This window comes from Cebus imitator, unplaced genomic scaffold, assembly GCF_001604975.1.
Source record: "Cebus imitator isolate Cc_AM_T3 unplaced genomic scaffold, Cebus_imitator-1.0 Scaffold641, whole genome shotgun sequence".
NCBI lineage: Eukaryota > Metazoa > Chordata > Mammalia > Primates > Cebidae > Cebus > Cebus imitator.
The window spans coordinates 539,485-558,169 of NW_016107956.1; the positions used below are offsets into that span (position 1 = coordinate 539,485).

The following is an 18,685-nucleotide window of genomic DNA, read 5'->3' on the forward strand; positions in this document are numbered from 1 at the left end:
TCACTGTAACCTCTGCCTCCTGGGTTTGAGCAATTCTCCTGCCTCAGACTCCCAAGTAGCTGGGATTACAGGCATGCGCCACCATGCCCAGCTAATTTTTTGTATTTTTAGTAGAAATGGGGTTTCACTAAACCCCATTTGAGACCCAGTTAACCAGGCTGGTCTCAAACTCCTGACCTCAGGTGATCTGCCCGCCTTGGCCTGCCAAAGTGTTGGGATTACAGGCATGAGCCACTGCGCTGGCCTCCTTCAAATATTCAACAGAATTGACAGAGACATTGGAACGGCCCCTGAATCAAAAGTTTAGTGAAACTGAGATATCAAAACTCTGCTTTTGTTAATACTATATATTATATTAATACTATATATTAAATTAATAGTGTGTATTAACAAAAGCAGAGTCAGCCAGTTGCTGATAACATGGATACATCAGAATATTATAGACGCTCAAAGGAGAATATGAAAATATTTCATTTAAGGCCAGGTGTGGTGGCTCACGCCTGTAATCCCAGCATTTTGGGAGGCTAAGACAGGCAGATCACAAGGTCAGGAGATCAAGACCATCCTGGCTAACACAGTGAAACCCTCTCACTACTAAAAATACGAAAAATTAGCCGGGTATGATGGCATGTACCTGTAGTTCCAGCTACTCGGGAGGTTGAGGCAGGAGAATTGCTTGAACCCGGGAGGTAGAGGTTGCAGTAAGCCGAGATGGTGCCACTGCACTCCAGCCTGGGCGAAAGAGCAAGACTACCCTCTCCAAAAAAAGAAAAGAAATAAAACTTCATTTAAAACAATGCTGGGCCAGGCACAGTGACTCTTGCCTATAGTCCCAGCACTTTGGGAGGCTGAGGTGTACAGATCTCTTGAACCCATGAGTTCAAGACTAGCCTGGGCAACATGGCCAAAGCCCATCTCTATAAAAAATACAAAACTTAGCTAGGTGTGGTGGCATACACCTGTAGTCCCAGCTACTCAGGAGACTGAGGTGGAAGGATCACTTGAGCCGTGGAGGTCAAGGCTGAGGTGAGCCAAGATCATCCCACTGCATTTCAGCCTGGGCAAAAGAGTGTGACCTGCTTCAAAAATATATTTCTAAAACAATTAAAAAAATAAGGAGTCCTCTTAGATTGTTAGGCATCAGCTAAGATAAAGACTATTTGAAACATGTATAGATACACTTGACACTGAAGGAATGAAAGCTTTTCCTCTGGGATCCAGAATAAGTCAAGGCTGCTTGCTATCACTACTTGGTTCAACATTTTACTAGAGGATCTGGTCAGTAGAGTAAGACTAGAAAAAGAAACACAGGGCAGAAGAAAGGGAAAGCTCATTCATCACAATGATATAATTGGTCCAAAAGACTCTACAAATAAAACTTGGAATTATTAGGAGTGTTTAGCAAAATTTAAACTTATAGGATGTCAATCAATGTCATATATTCCATAGCAATAAACAAAATGAAATTTTATAAAAATATAATTTACAAGCATTTGAAAATGTTTACCTTGAAATAAATCTAATAAAACATGAAAGTGCTCTATAAAAAAGTATAAAATCTTATTGGCCAGGCACGGTGGCTCACGCCTGTCATCCCAGCACTTTGGGAGGCCAAGGTGGGCGGATCAACTGAGGTCAGGCATTCGAGACCAGCCTGGCCAACATGGGAAACCCCATCCCTACTAAAAATACAGAAATTAGCTGGTTGTGGTGGCACACATCTGTAATCCCTTGGGAGGCTGAGGCAGGAGAATCGTTTGAACCTGGGAGGAAGAGGTTGCAGTGAGCTGAGATCACGCCACTGCACTCCAGCTTGGGCGACAGAGTGAGACTCTGTCTCCAGAAAAAAAAAAAGGATAAAATTTTATTGACAAACATCCATCAACTTATAGATTTATGTATACATATTATTAAAATGTGGTATGTCCATACACATTTTAATACTTAGCCATAACAAGGAATGAAGTTCTGATACATGCTATGCCATAGGTAAACCTTAAAAATATTGCTGTGACTGAAAGAGTCCAGACACCAAAGGCCACATATACATGATTCCATTTATATGAAATGTTCATAATAGGCAAATCCTCCAAGACAGAAAGCAGAGGTTATTATGAACTGGGGAGTGACTGCTTAATGTATATTTAATGGGTATGGGGTTTTTTGGGGGAGGGGCATAATAAAAATCTTCTAAACCTAGATACTGGTAAGAGTTGCACATTATAAATGTATTAAAAGTCATTGAATTGTATACTCTGAAATGATTAAAATTGTAAATTTTATGTTGTGCATATTTTACAATACAAAAATTGAAATGGTGAATTTTATTTCAAATAATTTTTTTGATACACAATAAAGTAGACCTTATTAATGAAGTAATATACGTTATTCCTGGATGAAAACCTTACTATTATAAAGATGTCAATTCTAAACAAATTGATTGATAAATTAAATACAATCTCAATCAAAATTCCAACAGTTCCAACAGAGTGTTTTTGAAATTCAACAAGCCAATTCTAAAATGTGTATGGAAAGGCAGAAGAACAAGAATAGCCAAGGCACTCTTAAGAAAGAAGAACAGGCTGGGTATGGTGGCTCACACTTGTAATCCCGTACCTTGGGAAGCCAAAGTCGGAAGACAACTTGAGGTCAGGAACTTGAGATCAGCCTAGGCAAACAGTGAGACCCTGTTTCTACAAAAATTTAAAAATTAGCAGGTTGTGGTGGTGTGTACCCATAGTCCTAGCTACTAAGGAGACTGAGGCAGGAAAACTGCTTGAGCCCAGGAGGTTGAGGTAGCAGTAAGCTATGATCATGCCATTGCATTCCAGCCTGGGTGACAGAGCAAGATCTCACCTCTAAAAAGAAAAGCAGCAACAACAACAAAGTGGGGGCTTACTTACTATAAAGCTATAGAAATTAATACAGTAGTCCATGTGCAGCGGCTCACGCCTGTAATCCCAACACTTCTGGGAGGCCAAGGCAGGTGGATCACCTAAGGTCAGGAGTTCAAGACCAGCCTGGCCAACATGGCGAAACACTATCTCTACTAAAAATACAAAAATTAGCCGGGCATTGTGGTGGGCACCTGCAGTTGCAGCTACTCAAGAGGCTGATACAGGAGAATTCCTTGAACCTGGGAGGCGGAGGCTGCAGTGAGCCAAGATATCACCACTGCACTCCAGGCTGGCAACAGAGCAAGACTTTTGTTTCAAAAAAAAAAAAAGAAGAATACGGTGAGGTATCAATGCAGGAACACATCAACAGACCAATGAAATAGAACAAAGAGCCTAGATCAGATGCAAGTACATGCAAACCCTTATTTATGACAGAAGTAACACCATAAAGAAGCAGATGGTCCTTTCACCTACTGGTGCTGGGACAACTGGATATCCATTAGGGGAAAAATGAAATTGAACCTCAACCTCACACCATATAAAAATCAACGTTAGATGGATTATAGGCCTAAAAGTGAAAAGATAAGCCTCTTAGAAGATAATATAAAAGAATATCTTCAAGATCTTGGGTAAAAGAGTTTGTAGATAAAGCATTAATTATAAAAAGAATGACAGATAATTTGACAATATTAAAATTGAGAATACCTTTTCATCAAAAGACACATTAAAAGGCCAGGTTGCAGTGGCTCACGCCTGTAATTCCAGCACTTTCAGAGGCTGAGGTGGGAGGATCACTTGAGGCCAGGAGTTTGAGACCAGCCTGAGCAAAATAATGAGATCCCATCTCTACAAAAAGTAAAAAAATTAGCTAGGCATGGTGGTGCGCACCTGTGGCTCCAGCTACTTTGGAGGCTGGGGTGGGAGAATTGCTTGAGCCCAGGAGGTAGAGGTAGCAGTGGTCAAAAGACATTAAGAATAAAAAAAAAAAAAAACACAAAATGAGAGAAGATATATGTAATACATTTAACCATTGAGGATTCATATCCAGAATATATAGAACTCCTGTTAATCAACAAGACAAAGACAAACCACCCAAAAGAAAAACAGGCAATGGCCAGGCACGGTGGCTTATGCCTGTAATCCCAGCACTTTAGGAGGCCAAGACAGGTGGATCACGAGGTCAGAAGTTCAAGACCAGCCTGGCCAATATAGTGAAACCCCATCTCTACCAAAAATACAAAAATTAACCAGGCATGGTGGCACATGTCTACAGTCCCAGCTACTTAGGAGGCTGAGGCAGGAGAATCGCTTGAACCCAGGAGGTGGAGGTTGTAGTGAGCCGAGATTGCACCACTGCACTCCAGCTTGGGCAACAGAATAAGATTTCATCTCAAAAAAAAAGAAAAGAAAAGAAAAACGATCAAATGACTTAGGTACTTCATCAGAAGAAACCTAAATGGCCAAAACAAGTGATAATGCGTTCAACCTCTTTAGTAACCAGCAAATGCAAATGAAAATCACAATGAAAAATTACAGTATCAAGTGTTGGCCAGAATGTGGATCAACAATTATACATTGCTGGCAGGAAATTAAGCTGGTAAGAGATCTTTAGAAAACTATTTGGCAAAATCTACTAAAACTGAACGTATGTATTTCCTATGATCTAACAATTCTACCCCTACCTATTAGATTGAACTATATAGAATTATTACTTGATGTTTGAGCCACAAAAATGGTAATTTCATATAGTTCAACCTAATGTATATCCAACAGAAATGCCTGCACCAAAAGACAAGTTCAAGAATGTTCAAAGTGGTGTTATTTGTAGTTAGCCCAGATTGAAATCAAAAACACCCATCAACAATAAAATAATAAACAGTGGTAAAGTCATACAATGAAATATTAACAAGATAGAATGAACTATAGCTACAGGCAATATCATACACGATTATTATTATAAACAAAATGATGAGTGAAAGGATCAAGACACAAAAGGGTAAATGAAGTGTGATTCAAGTTGAAACGAACCTAAATCATTTAGGGACACATGTAAAAGTCATAAATCTAAAGAGAAAAGCAAGAAACTCATTACTACAGGAGTCAGGAGACTCCCTCGGAACAGTGGTGTGGGTAGGTGATCAAAAGGAATTCCTGGGAGAGCTCCTGGGTGCTGGCAATGTTCTATTATTTGACCTGGGTTACATAGACACTGGCTCTATTATTATTACTACTACTTTACTGTACAAATACTTTACACACATTTAGGCTTATAGATTATACATGAGTAGAAGGTTTTTAAAAAGTGCATACAACAAGTTGGTCATCTCTGACTTACAGTAAACTCTGTTCTTCCCCAACCTCTACCTTACAGAAATGTTCTCATTCTCTCCCAGCATTATTTATATGTAAAAAAGACTTCAGTCTCACATCTGTCTCTACATATGGCCTATTCCTCCAGGGGAGAGAAAGCACACTGAGAATTGACGTCAGACCCAATTCCATTCCACATAACTCTAAAAATGATCCTTTGTATAAACACTTCAGGAAGTAGACTTTTTGGTCTGAACATCCACTCTGTATCTCCCAAGGATTATAAGAACATGAAACAAGTTTTTAAAAGCTTTACAAGTGCCATGCCTCTGTAAGCAAACAGAACCAGCAAGAGACAGAGAAGAGACACTGAGGGTCTCATGCTTAGACTTCTTTTGATTAGGGAGCCCTCAGTATGACATTTTAATATTTGACCTCGGTGTGTTTCTTTCTGGCCAGGCACACTACAAGTCTGGTTATCTAGATTTGGTGTCAGGTATAAGGTCTACCAGAGATGTGGGTGGTAACTAATTAATATGCAACTGTATCCGTCAGCTTAGGCTTCACTTATCACATCAACCCTAAGGAGATTCCATTTAAAGTAAAGGTCTTAGAAAGATACCAAGGCCCAATCTGAGCAATATAGTGAGAGCTCATGTTTACAAAAAAGTTTTTTTAAAAAATTAGCTCAGCATGGTGGCTCACACTTGTAGTCCTAGCTAACTGGGCGTCTGAGGTGGGAGGATCACTTGAGCCCAAGAGTTCGAGACTGCAGTGAGCTATGACTCTGCCACGGCACTCCAGCCCAGGTGACAGAGCAAGACCCTGTCACTAAAAATAAAAAAAAGAAAGACACCAAAGCAAAATCATATTTATCAAAAGGTTAATCCATTAGAAAACTTTCAACCTCTTTTCACCCTCCCTGGGAAGCAGCTGATGGAACAACTCAAACACATAAGGACAAAGCCCTCCAGCAGAAAATGATTAGGTATGATCAAGGGCAGGTTCTTCATTCAAGAACAACTAAGGTTATTAGAAAAGGAGTTCAAAGTCAGCTGGCCTAGATTCAGGCCTGGGTTCTACCATAAACTGGCTGAGTGACTCACAGTCTTTTCAGTTTTTATACCTCATTTTCTTCTTCTGATAATACAGATAATATCACTTACCTCAAAGAGTTATAATGAGGATTAAATGAGATAATTCATTTAAATAAAACTGGTAAACTGTAAAGGACTATAAAAATAGCTAGAATATCAGAAGGAATCCTTGACCAGCTCTATGAAATGTGCATATTTAGCTGGAAGAAACAATCTCTGGAGCATTACAGCCCATTAAAATAAATTATTCTTGTTTCAACCTGGTTAATGTCTACTATGAATTCAAGTTAAACCCAACATATAGGACAGAAGGCTTATAATGTTAACCACTCAATTAGCAATGAACAAGCAGTATCCACTAAATGGTATCAAAATAAATCTTCTTGGTTTCAGGTCACATTTTCTTGCCTCTTCACAATTTCGTAGTTTTGATTAGTTGTTGGACACTATGATTTTTTGAGTACTGAATTTGTTGACTTTATTTGAAGGGTGATATAATTTGCCCTGACAGGCAATAAAATTGTTTACAGATCAAAAAGCAAAAAAGGAATCTTCTAGGCATCCTCAAAGCATTTATTAACTATCTATTTGGTGAATCCTAAACTAAAGTATATAAAATTGCATGTAAGTCATAACATGTCCTTGTTCTTTTCTTTTGCTCACTGCAGCCTCAAACTAAGGAGCTGAAGTCCAGCCTGGGCAGCAGGGTGAAATCCTGTCTCTACAAAAAACATACAAAAATTAGCCAGGCATGGTGGCACGTGCCTGTAGTTGCAGCTACTCAAGAGACTGAGGCAGGAGGATCACTTAAGCCTGGGAGGTCAAGGTTGCAGTGAGCTGTGTTTGCACCACTGCACTCCAGCCTGGGTGACGAAGCATGACCCTATCTCAAAAGAAAGGCCAGGTGCTGTGGCTCACACCTGTAATTCTAATACTTTGGGAGGCCAAGGCAGGCAGATTGCTTGAGCCTCGGAATTCAAGACCAACCTGGGCAACATAATGAGACCTCGTCTCTACAAAAATTAGCTGGGCATAGTGGTGTTCACGGTATGCACCTGTAGTCCCAGCTACTCAGGAGGCTGAGGTGGGAGAATCGCCTGAGCCCAGGAAGTTGAGCTGAACTGGCCTCAGGCAATCTTACTACCTCAGCTTCCCAAAGTGCTGGGATAACAGGCATGAGCCACCATACCCAGCTGGCCATTCTTTCTTTTGGAGACAGGGTCTCAATCTGTCACCCAAGCTGGAGTGTAATGATGTGATCATAACTCACTGCAACCTCAACCTCTCAGGCTAAAGTGATCTTTGCAGCTCAGCCTCCCAAGGAGCTGGGACCACAGGCATGTGCCACCATGCCTCGCTGATTTTTAAATTTTAAAAAATAGAGACAAGGTCTTACTAACTTGCCCAGGCTGGTCTCGAATTCCTGGGCTCCAGTGATTCCTCCCACCTTGGCCTCCAAAAGTTCTGGGTTACAGGCATGAGCCACCACAACCAGCCCCAGGCCATTCTTAAACTCATAATTTGGGTAAGGAAATGACATCAGCATATATGAAATACAGAAAATATTAAAAATTCAGAGTTCAGAAAGGGTGAGATCACTGGAGGCTACAGTAGTTGAAAAGACTTCCTAGAGCTCATAATAAAAGTTAAAGAGAAAACAGAGGGAAAAAGGCAGAAAGGAGAATGGTTGACAGGGGGAAGAGGAAGAATATCTACCTGTCGCAAAAAGTGTCTGTTGAGAAACAAAACGAACGGAGAGGGCCAAAGACCACAGATAAAGCTGAGAAAACGCCCATAATACTGGGCAGAAGGAAGAAGCAGAAGAAGCCAGGGATGAAGGGAACCAGAAGACAGGATGTAGAAGAATCAAATTAAGTACACAGTTTTGAAAACCTGGGTGGAGAGTGGATTTCAAATGCTACAGAAAGGCTATGAGGAGCTGAAGACTGAGAAAAGGCAACAGGAGGAATGGGTTCAATGATTGTATCAAACAATTTTACCACAGTTTAGAATGCCATGTGGGGACAAGGAAAGAACTAGTAGTCCAACCTCCTGTTCTCAGTGACCTTCCCTGTTGTCTATCCAGCTGCCTGAGCCAAAGCCCCACAAGTCCTAAGACAGGAAGGATGTGAAGTTGCATTCAATCATCTATCAGCTGGAACTGACAATGACGCACGTAGCTGTAAAAATAGAGATCTCTGGCAAGGGCCAGCATGAGGTTCAGGGAACATCACAGAGAAACCATCTCCACACAGAAGACAGATCTTATTTCTCAAATGTCACTGAAAATTTTCTGGTAAACAACTGTCATCATGAATCTTCTAAGAGCCCAAGGGGATAATGTGAAAGATCAATCTAAATCAACTGCCCTGTAAACTCCTAGGCAAGTGGAAGGATTAAAGCTGAAAAAACTGTTTAGACAATTTGCCCACAGCTCAGTAAAATTTGGTCATAACTGAGACTATCCAACAGCAACAATAGCTGACATATGCTATTAATTTAATACTTAGCTTTTAAGCAGCATTCAGAATGTCTTCCTTGCAAACACATAATAAATTCTGATTCATCACATCTCAAATCCCTCTGTGAGCAACTGTAGCAGTCCCCAAGCCTTCTTACAGCTGAGCCTTATAAACTCTGTGAAGGCAAGGACTGAGTCTGTCTTGATCAGCACTATAAACCTGGTCCCTGGTACAGTATCTGGCATATCTCAGGCAGTCAAAAAGTATTTGTGGAAAGAAAGAATGCTGGACAACTTCCAACACCAAGCTGTTCAAAACTATGACCAGCTTATCCGTAAATGCCAAGAATTTCTTCCCTCAGCTTCTAGCCCCTGGAGGACAATCTATTTCCTCCATAATACCATACAATAAAGGTCACATAATATTATAATAAATCTATGAAACATTTCTAATTAGCAAAATGAGTTCAAGCTCCAGCAAACTGACTACTAATTTTGAGTAAGGCTAGAAAATTCACCATAACAAGATTTGACTTACTAGGATATTTTATAGAATGGAAAATTAAAGTATGTGAGTTGTCTATGGAAATCAATTTAAGTAACTATTTTTGAATTCTACTACTGTGATAAGAATATATGACTCCATTCAGATCTATGAATGCGTTCCTGCTATTGGGAAAGGAATTAGAGAATCCAAAGGAAATAAATAGAAGAATCACATTTAAGAGCAACTGTCTTAGTCCACTCTGTGTTTGTGTTTCCATAACAGAGTATCTGAGACCAGTTAATTTATAAAGAACAGAAATTTACTTCCTTACAGTTCTAGAGGCTGATAAATACAAAACCAAGGTGCTGGCATCTGGTAAGGGCCTTCTTACTGTGCCATCTCACGGCAGAAAGTAGCACATGGCAGAAGGGCAAAGACAGGGCAAGAGACAGCAAGGGGGGGTAAATGCATCCTTTTATAAAGAACTAACTCTTGAGATAAACAACCACTCATGCGATAATGGCATTAATCCGTTCATGAGGGCAGAGCTCTCATAAGCAAAACACTTTCCATTTGGTCCCATTTCCTAACATTGACACACTGGGGATCAAGTTCTCAACACATGAACTTGGGGAGACACAAACCATAGCATTAACTGAAATTCCAAACTGATTATTTCTTGCCTTTCTCAATTTATAGACAAGATGTTAGCGATAATCAAGTCCAGTTCTGCAAACTTCCAGAACTTTCTTCATGTAAGAAGTTCTGAGATGTCTTTTGACTCTATTTTAGCCACAACTTTTTTACTATAAAAAATACAAATGTACGACCAGGTATTGTGGCTCATACCTGTAATCCCAGCACTTTGGGAAGCTGAGGTAGGAGGATCACTTGAGGCCAGGGGTTCAAGACCAGCGTGGGAACACAGTGAGACCCTCTCTTTAAAAAAAAAAAAAAAAAACATACAAACACACGCACGCATGCACGCATGCCAGGTATGGTGGTGTGCATTTGTAATCCTCATTACTTGGGAGGCTGAGGAGGTAGGACTGCTTGATATCAGGAATTTGAAACTGCAGTGAGCTATAATTGTACCGCTGCACTACGGCCTGGGCAGAAGAGCAATACCTTGTCTCTAAAAATAACATTTTTAAAAAAGTAAAAAGAAATCCTATTGCATATGCTCTAAATATTTGAAAATGGATTATCAGTATTTTTTTCCTATAAGGCCCTACTTTCATGCTCTGTATTTGTATAAGATCAAATGGGCTTTTGCTCTTCTGTTCTCCTTAAGCTCACCTTAACACACCTGCATTACTGTTTGACAGGTGTACTGCCCCAGTCAAACATCATACTTGGCACCATCCCCAGAGCAGTACCAGATGCCAGAACCCCTTGGGGACCATCCCCAACCCCTAGGGCCTCCCGCTTATTCTACTCTTCTCATGTTTGTCCACCATGCCAGACTAGAGTCAAGCTCAACAGGGTCTTCTTTTCCCACTGATTCCAACAAGTCCATTCCTTTGGTTGTAGTTTCACTAGATCACAGCTAGGAACAATGGGAATCTGTTCCTACAGAAATGGTCTATTCATATGTGCCACTAATGAGATGACGAGGCATTTGGCTAAGTCAAGAGTCATAGTGACTTCTGCTATTTACCCAGGGTTCACTGAATTTCTTCACATTGACATTCAGATCACTGGGCAGAAATCGCATTGCATTAATATCCACTCGAGGCCTTCAAGACAGATAGAGATTATATCGGCAGGCAACCATAAAACAAACATTTGAAGTGACTAGTGCTCCAAAAAGTCAACAATAGAAAAGCAGACTATAATGATGCTCTGTGCTGGGTGCAGTGGCTCACACCTGTAACCCCAGCACTTTGGGAGGCCAAGGTGCGTGGATCGCTTGAGCCTAGGAGTTCAAGTCCAGCCTGGGCAGCATGGTGAAACCCTGTCTCTACAAAAAAATACAAAAATTAGCCAGGCATGGTGGCACGTGCCTGTAGTTGCAGCTACTCAAGAGACTGAGGCAGGAGGATCACTTAAGCCTGGGAGATCAAGGTTGCAGTGAGCTGTGTTTGCACCACTGCACTCCAGCCTGGGGGTGACGAAGCATGACCATGTCTCAAAAGAAAGGCCAGGTGCTGTGGCTCACACCTGTAATTCTAACGCTTTGGGAGGCCAAGGCAGGCAGATTGCTCGAGCCTCGGAATTCAAGACCAACCTGGGCAACATACTGAGACCCTGTCTCCACAAAAATTAGCTGGGTGTGGTGGTGTGCACCAGCTACTGAGTAGTCCCAGCTACTCAGGAGGCTGAGGTGGGAGAATCACCTGAGCCTAGGAAGTTGAAGCTGTAATGAGCCATGATCATGCCACTGCACTCCAGGCTGGGTGACAGCGCCTGTAAAAAAAAGTTCTGTATTTTTTTACCTCTAAGTGCTCTTTTTATTTAAATCTAGCTAATATTTTCATTCCTATCAGGAAATGGGACTGCTGAATACTCTGACTCTGTGATTTAGGGAAGTAACTTAACCTAGACTCAGGGATTTTACCACCTTTCCAAAAGGTTTGGACAGCAAACCATGAAAAGCCCTCTCAACTCTAGAAAGGACAACTGTAGAGAAAGCAAATATACCTTACAATTGCAAATATACTCCCCTTTGCTGATTCTACTCTTCCCTAAACTACTGCTGCTCATCATTACACACATTTCCATATTAAAAGCCCTGTGCTGGAGATAACAAATATACAGGATCTGCTTTTACACTGCCAAGTCTTGGGCACATAGAAAGTCTATGCCTTACTTCTAGCACTGAATACAGTTAAGAAACATATTTGTCACAAAAGGCAAAGGCAAAATAAGATCATTCATAAGATCATTCAGTTCTCTCAATTTGTTGATGTCAAGGAGTTATTTAAAGCCAATGCTAAATATGGAAAGGTTAGAGAAATTTTGTGGGCTTACATGCCTGAAAAATTCTAAATTTTTACAGTGCTTCTTCATTTCTAAGTGCTTTATCAACATAAAAGGTCTGATTTGGGAACAGGTCACATGTCTTATCTACAGAGCCTAGAATCACCACATACATCTATCCTGAAGTTAGGTGACAGCAAATACAGAAAGCTCCAATGGTTGTTTCCCTTCCCACTGTTCACATTTGACATCAACCATCAATTGTGGCACTCTTCCACTGAGCTTGGATTCAGTGTCATCATGCTTTCATCACAGGGTCCAGTGAGCCACTACCAGCTGATGAGAGGTTGTATGTGAAATGAAACTCTTTATCCCACTTGTAAAATCAGTGCATGGGGGCGAACACCCAGGATGGTGGTACTGCAATTCAGTGAAGCCCAACTGCATGACATCTCTTAGTTCTCAACAACATATCTGAAAATAAATGAACTTACTCTATACAAAAATGCAGATTTAGAAATCTGAGAATTCATGGGAGATTGCTTGATTTGTTTAATAATAACAAATTCTGGGTTGCTTTCATAAATCTGACTTTTAAAATATCATCGTATATAAAATATTTTAAGAATGTATCTATAACACAGAATGAAATTCATTAGTATTTATGACTAAAGTCACTATCACTGCTATGGTTAAGAAAGGTCTGTTAAATACTAAATTAGGAAACAAAAGAAAAATCACAAATTTTAGAGAATTTCTACTTTAGAGTTAAGTCAACATATATATACAAATAGTCACCATTTTTATCAAAATCTCTATTTTTTTCTTACGGGTTGTATATTGTTATTAATAGTTTAAAAGGGGACCACAGGAAGACAAATACATGGATAAACATCTTCCCTTTAGGAACTTCCAACTTATGATGGACACTCTCAGACGTATAAACTTTAAATGGCGTTCAGCCAATAGAACAAAGCCATTATACCAAAGCATAAATAAAAAGTAATGTGAAGTTAATTTTCAACAATCCAGAGATGGCAAAACATGCTTATAAAATATTTTCCTACTATATTTTCTGTGCTTTATCTGTTAGTTTGTATTATTATCAATTCCTGCTATATACTTGGCAATCTAAGAACAGGGAATGTCTTTTTAAACGCAAACCTTTTCACAGTTGTTTTCGTCACCCATTCAGAAGAATATAAATTCAACAGATAAAGTTCTACCCAGGTTAATATTTGCATCAACCTACGAAATTTTATTAAGTTGCATGAGGGAGGCATGGCTCCCAGGCTTTGAATTAGAGTTTCATTAACGATCCTGAACAGATAATTCAGAAACATCTGTGTGAAATAGACCTACCATAGCTAAAAGAAAAGTATTCCATCTTCCTGCAACATATCAAACTTGATAGGGAGCCGGTTAGGACACAAATCTGCCAAATACAAACCTCTGCCAATTTACATTAAAAACAAACCACAGGAGAAAGCTACACATGATCCCTGTCCTCCAGGGGCTTGTAACCTGGTACTCCTACTGGAATATAAACAACCTTGAAAAATGGTAGTGCTTGAGTCCTAATTGGTCCCAATTTTTACTATTAACAAGGTTTGGGGAGACCTCTCTTTAGTTCAAAGAGACTATGAAGGGCTCTTTGAGCATTTCAGTGAAGTTTTAAAAAATCACCAGCTGTGTATAATCCCTATGTCAGGCATCGCGAGGGTCTCAAAGATTAATTACAAACATGAATCCTTGTCTTTAAACAAATGTAAAATTTGCCAGAGAACACAGTTACATATATAAATATGTGAAAACATAACAGGAAAGTAATGAAAATGCTTCTGCTCAATTAACTAAATTCTAGAAACCTCAAGTCATTTAATTTCTCCTAAATATTCAATGTTCTTTCATACTTCAAGCCTTTGCATATGCTGTTCCTTCTGACTGGAATGTCAATTTCCCCTTCCTCTGCCAGAAAATTCTCAGTCAGCCTCTAAGACTCAACTCCTATGCCACCTCTTACATGAGGCTAAAGTAGAGTTCTCTCACCTTCTCTATGCACATTATGGCACTCAGTAAACTGTTTAATAATATTTTGTTTCTTCTATTAGACTCTGAGAGTAAGACTTATATCCTTTTCTAAATTCACCTTTAAGTTTATCAAAATAATATATGCAGCCAGACAAGGTGGGTGTGACATCTGTAATCCTAGTACTTTGGGAGGCCAAGGCAGGTGGATCACCTGAGGTTGGGAGTTTGAGACCAGCCTGACCAATATGGAGAAACCCCATCTCTACTAAAAATACAAAATTAGCCAGGCATGGTGGCATATGCCTGTAATCCCAGTTCCTCAGGAGGCTGAGGCCGGAGAATCACTTGAACCCAGGAGGCAGAGGTTGAAGTGGGCCGAGATCACACCATTGCACTCTGGCCTGGGCAACAAGAGTGAAACTCCATCTCAAAATAATAATAAGAAAAACAATAATATATGTGGTCAGGCACAGTGGCTCATTCCAGTAATCCCAACACTCTGGGAGGTCACGGTGGGAGGATCGCTTGAGTCTAGGAGTTTGAGACCAGCCTGGACAACATTGCCAGACCCTGTGTCTACAAAAAAAAAAAAAAATTCGCTGGTTATGGTGACTCAGGCGCATAGTCCCAGCTACTTGAGAGGATGAGGTAGGAGGATTGCTTGAGTCAGGAAGATTGAGGTTGCAGTGAGCAGTGATTGTGCCACTGTACTCAGCCTGGATGACAAAAGAAATAGTATATGCACAGAGTTAAAAAAACAAAACTTAAGTAGTACAAGAAGCTTATGATGAAAAACAGTAGTACCCTCCTTATTCCCCAGTCCAGCTTCCCAAAGGCAGCCACTCAACTCTTCCAGCTTTTTCTCCTAGTAGCTTTTTTTTTTTTTTTTTTGAGACAGTCTCACTATGTCGCCCAGGCTGGAATGCAGTGGTGCAATCTCAGGTTTAAACCAACCTGACCTCTTCTGGTAGCTTTTGATTTTTCAATTATCAAATAGCAACATACACTAACTTCTTTTGGTACTTGATATATCTTGGTGTGGGTCTTCCCTCGTTCATCATTTGAGGAACACTTTGCAGGCTCTTGCAATCTGAAAACTGATATCCTTCAGTTCTGGGGATAGTCTCACATGATTCCTTTAGCAATTTCCTCTCCTCCGTCTCACCTGTTTTCTCTTTCTGGATATCCTATTAGCTAAATTCTGGATTCTGATTTTATTGTTTCTTTTCTATTTTCTATCTCTCTGTTTTTGTTTTGTTTTGTATTATTATAGTCTGGAAGATTTCTTCAACTTTATCCTCTAATCATTCTACTGCCTTTAAGAAACTCTTTCATTTTTAATTTCTAGCAGCTCTTATTTCCTGATTGTTTCCTTTTAAAATCATAATGTGAAAATCATGTTTTTGTTTCATGAACCCAAAATTTTTAATCTATCAGGAAATATTAATAATTTTTTCTGCTTCCTACATTGTTTCTGTTTCTCTCAATTCCTTTTTTCCCCCATAATTCCTCCTTCCTTTTTTTCTTACAAAGGACTTTTCTTAAATGACAGGAGATTATGCTTTCTGTAACCTATTTTCAGCACATAGGGACAAAAAAAAAGTTGAATGAATGGATGAATGAATCAACCAATGAAGGATAAGAGTAAGAAACACTTAAAAGTGATTAAGAACAAAAAAGATGCCCAGGCATGGCAGCTCATGCCTGTAATCCCAGCACTTTGGGAGGCTGAGGTGGGAAGATCATGTGAGGTCAGGAGTTTGAGATGAGCCTGGCCATCGTTGTGAAACCCTGTCTCTACTAAAAATACAAAAAAATTAGCTGGGCATGGTGACACACACTTGTAATCCCAGCGACTTGGGAGCTGAGGCACAAGAATTGCTTGAACCTGGGAGGTGGAGGTTGCAGTGAGCTGAAATTGCACCACTGCACTCCAGCCTGGGTGACAGAAATAGACCCTATCTCAAGAAAAAATCAAACAAAAAACAAAAAACAGAACAGAACAAAAAAGATGCCTAAAGATAGGAGATGAGGCTGGGTATAGGGGCTCAAGCCTGTAATCCCAGCACTTTGGGAGGCCAACATGGGTGGATTGCCTGAGGTCAGGAGTTTGAGACCAGTCTGGCCAACACAGTGAAACCCCATCTCTATTAAAAACACAAAAAAATTAGCTGGGCATGGTGACATACGCCCATTAACCCCAGCTACTTGGGAGGCTAAAGCACGGGAATTGCTTGAACCAGGGAAGTGGAGGCTGCAATGAGCCCAGATCGTGCCACTGCAGCCTGGGTGACAGAGCAAGACTCTGTCTCAAAAAAAAAAAAAAAAAAGATAGGAGATGAACATGATTGTGCTGGTAAGATTTATAGATCATTGCCTTCTTGAGCCAGTGATTTAAAACTGTTGGAATTACCCCGCCAATGGATAGTCTCAAGCATGCTTATGGAACAAACAAGGCTTTCTGTCCAAACCCCAACGACAGGAAAACTAACTTTATTTAAATTTTTATTTAATTCCTTAATGCACTTCAGCCTGGAAGAGTTTAATAGCCTACTTGCCTTAGGCACGGCAGCATCCTCTTTAGTTCTAGGTTTCTAAAAAAAAGTTTCCTCGGAGCTTGTAAATTGGTAAAACACATCTATTTTTTTGAAGTAATCAAGAAATAACTGCGGAAAGAGTAGCAAAGACAGTATTAAATATGACTAAAATGACTTAAGAGGCCAGAAGGCTAAGAGGGAAAAATTACTTAATAGAAAACTTATCTCCCAACTTTGAGTCGAAAGTCCTTCTTATGTTCAAGGAAGAGAAGCTCAAGGTCAACTGAAAACACATTGAATGTTGCTCATTAAATCCACCACAGATCTTCTTGGTAGGGATATTAAAGATTTCACAGTTGACAGCCCCTCTATTATGGCTATTTTTTTTCCATGATGAAATTAAAAATTATTACAAAAAAAAAAAAAAATCTTAAAAAATCACTTACAGTCCTCCCACCCAAAGAAAATCACCATCAGCCTGTTAGTATATATCCTAGAACTTCTCTGCAGATATTGATTTTTCTTTATAAGATTTGGATCATGCTATATTGTTTTACTGTGACTATTTTTAGCTTGAGAGTCCTCAGTTTATATCCCTGAAAACACTAAGTGTCTACTGCCCCACAGGTCTAAAAGCTAAATTAACATGTCTTGAATTACAACCAGAGAGAATAAATTTATTCTCTCAATTTTATAAATATCTCACACTGCAAAATCTGAGATCATAACCACATCATCTACAATTCAAAAATCAAAAGACTGGATTTAAATCTCCCTTAAAGTATAACCAAAGAGCCCATTTTTTTTTGTTTCTTCAGGTTTAATCATTCTTTCTTACATCAAAAATAACAAAATTGTAGGGTGACATTAACACATGATCATGAAACAAAAATGTGTTTCATTTCATTAGTCACAGGCTACATATCAACCAGCTGTCGAAGCTAAAAATATGCCTTAATTTAACATTTTGTAAAACACAAGCATTTAAGACTCATTCTGAAAGAAATGTGACTTCTTTCAGTTTCAACCCACTAGAAGCTTTAGAGAAGAACACATAAGCACCTATAAACCAAAAGATGAAAAGGTAACAGTGGGGGAATTCAAGCTAATTTATCAATCATCAATATCATTGCTTACATCTTATCAACAAACATATGTTAAGAATGACAATTCAATACCACTCCAGATGTAAACAAAGCTACATATTCTCAAAGGAAATAAAAGCCCTGAAACAGAGGTTGAGATCTCAATAATAAAAGGTGTGTATTTTGTCAGGGGAGAAGTGAGCTAAGGAGAGCTGGGTAGTAATAAATGCTGTCACAGTTTTCCTCGTCAGCTGTAACAGAAACTTTGTCAGGGTTGGAGTCTTCAATGACATCATCTCAACTCTCAAACGCCAGCATCACACTCTTGGAGCAGGACACAGCACAGAGTAAGCCTCTAACAGTACTCATCTCTTCCAGGACAGAAGCAGCATGTAGACTTCCATCTCTGGTCATGAGGGCCCCGGCCCAGGACATATGTCTCAAGGTAAACTCTGCTGCCATAAAATATATGATAGGAAAACAGGTAACAGGATAAGCTAAAATATAAACCCTTCAATTGGATTTCAGGTGTAGTTTCAGCAAATTGGAAAGAGGTGCAAAGAAGTGTCAACGATCTTAGAAATTCCCAGTCACTTAAAAGGAAAATGTACTTCACTTAATTCCAGAAAAGAATCACAGACTTTCCTAATATCCAGTCAATGCTCTTGCCACTATCATGTGGCCAATCATCAATATTCTCCTATGCTATTTCCTTTATTGAAATAAGAACAAGGAGGCCTGGGAGGAAACATCTGAAAGGGAAAGATTTCAAGTATTTTTCTGTCTTTTCATTTCCTCTTTTAGATATGCTCCAGTTAAATTTTAAAAAGTAGTTGTCCTTCAGAGCCACAGACTGTC

The 18,685-nt window shown here is 39.6% G+C and overlaps 1 protein-coding gene across 1 annotated transcript in view; it reads right to left on the reverse strand.

The window, feature by feature from the left end:
- Positions 1-18,685, reverse strand: part of ALG9 (ALG9 alpha-1,2-mannosyltransferase) — an 87,508-nt gene that overhangs the window by 25,466 nt on the left and 43,357 nt on the right. The window lies entirely within an intron of this gene.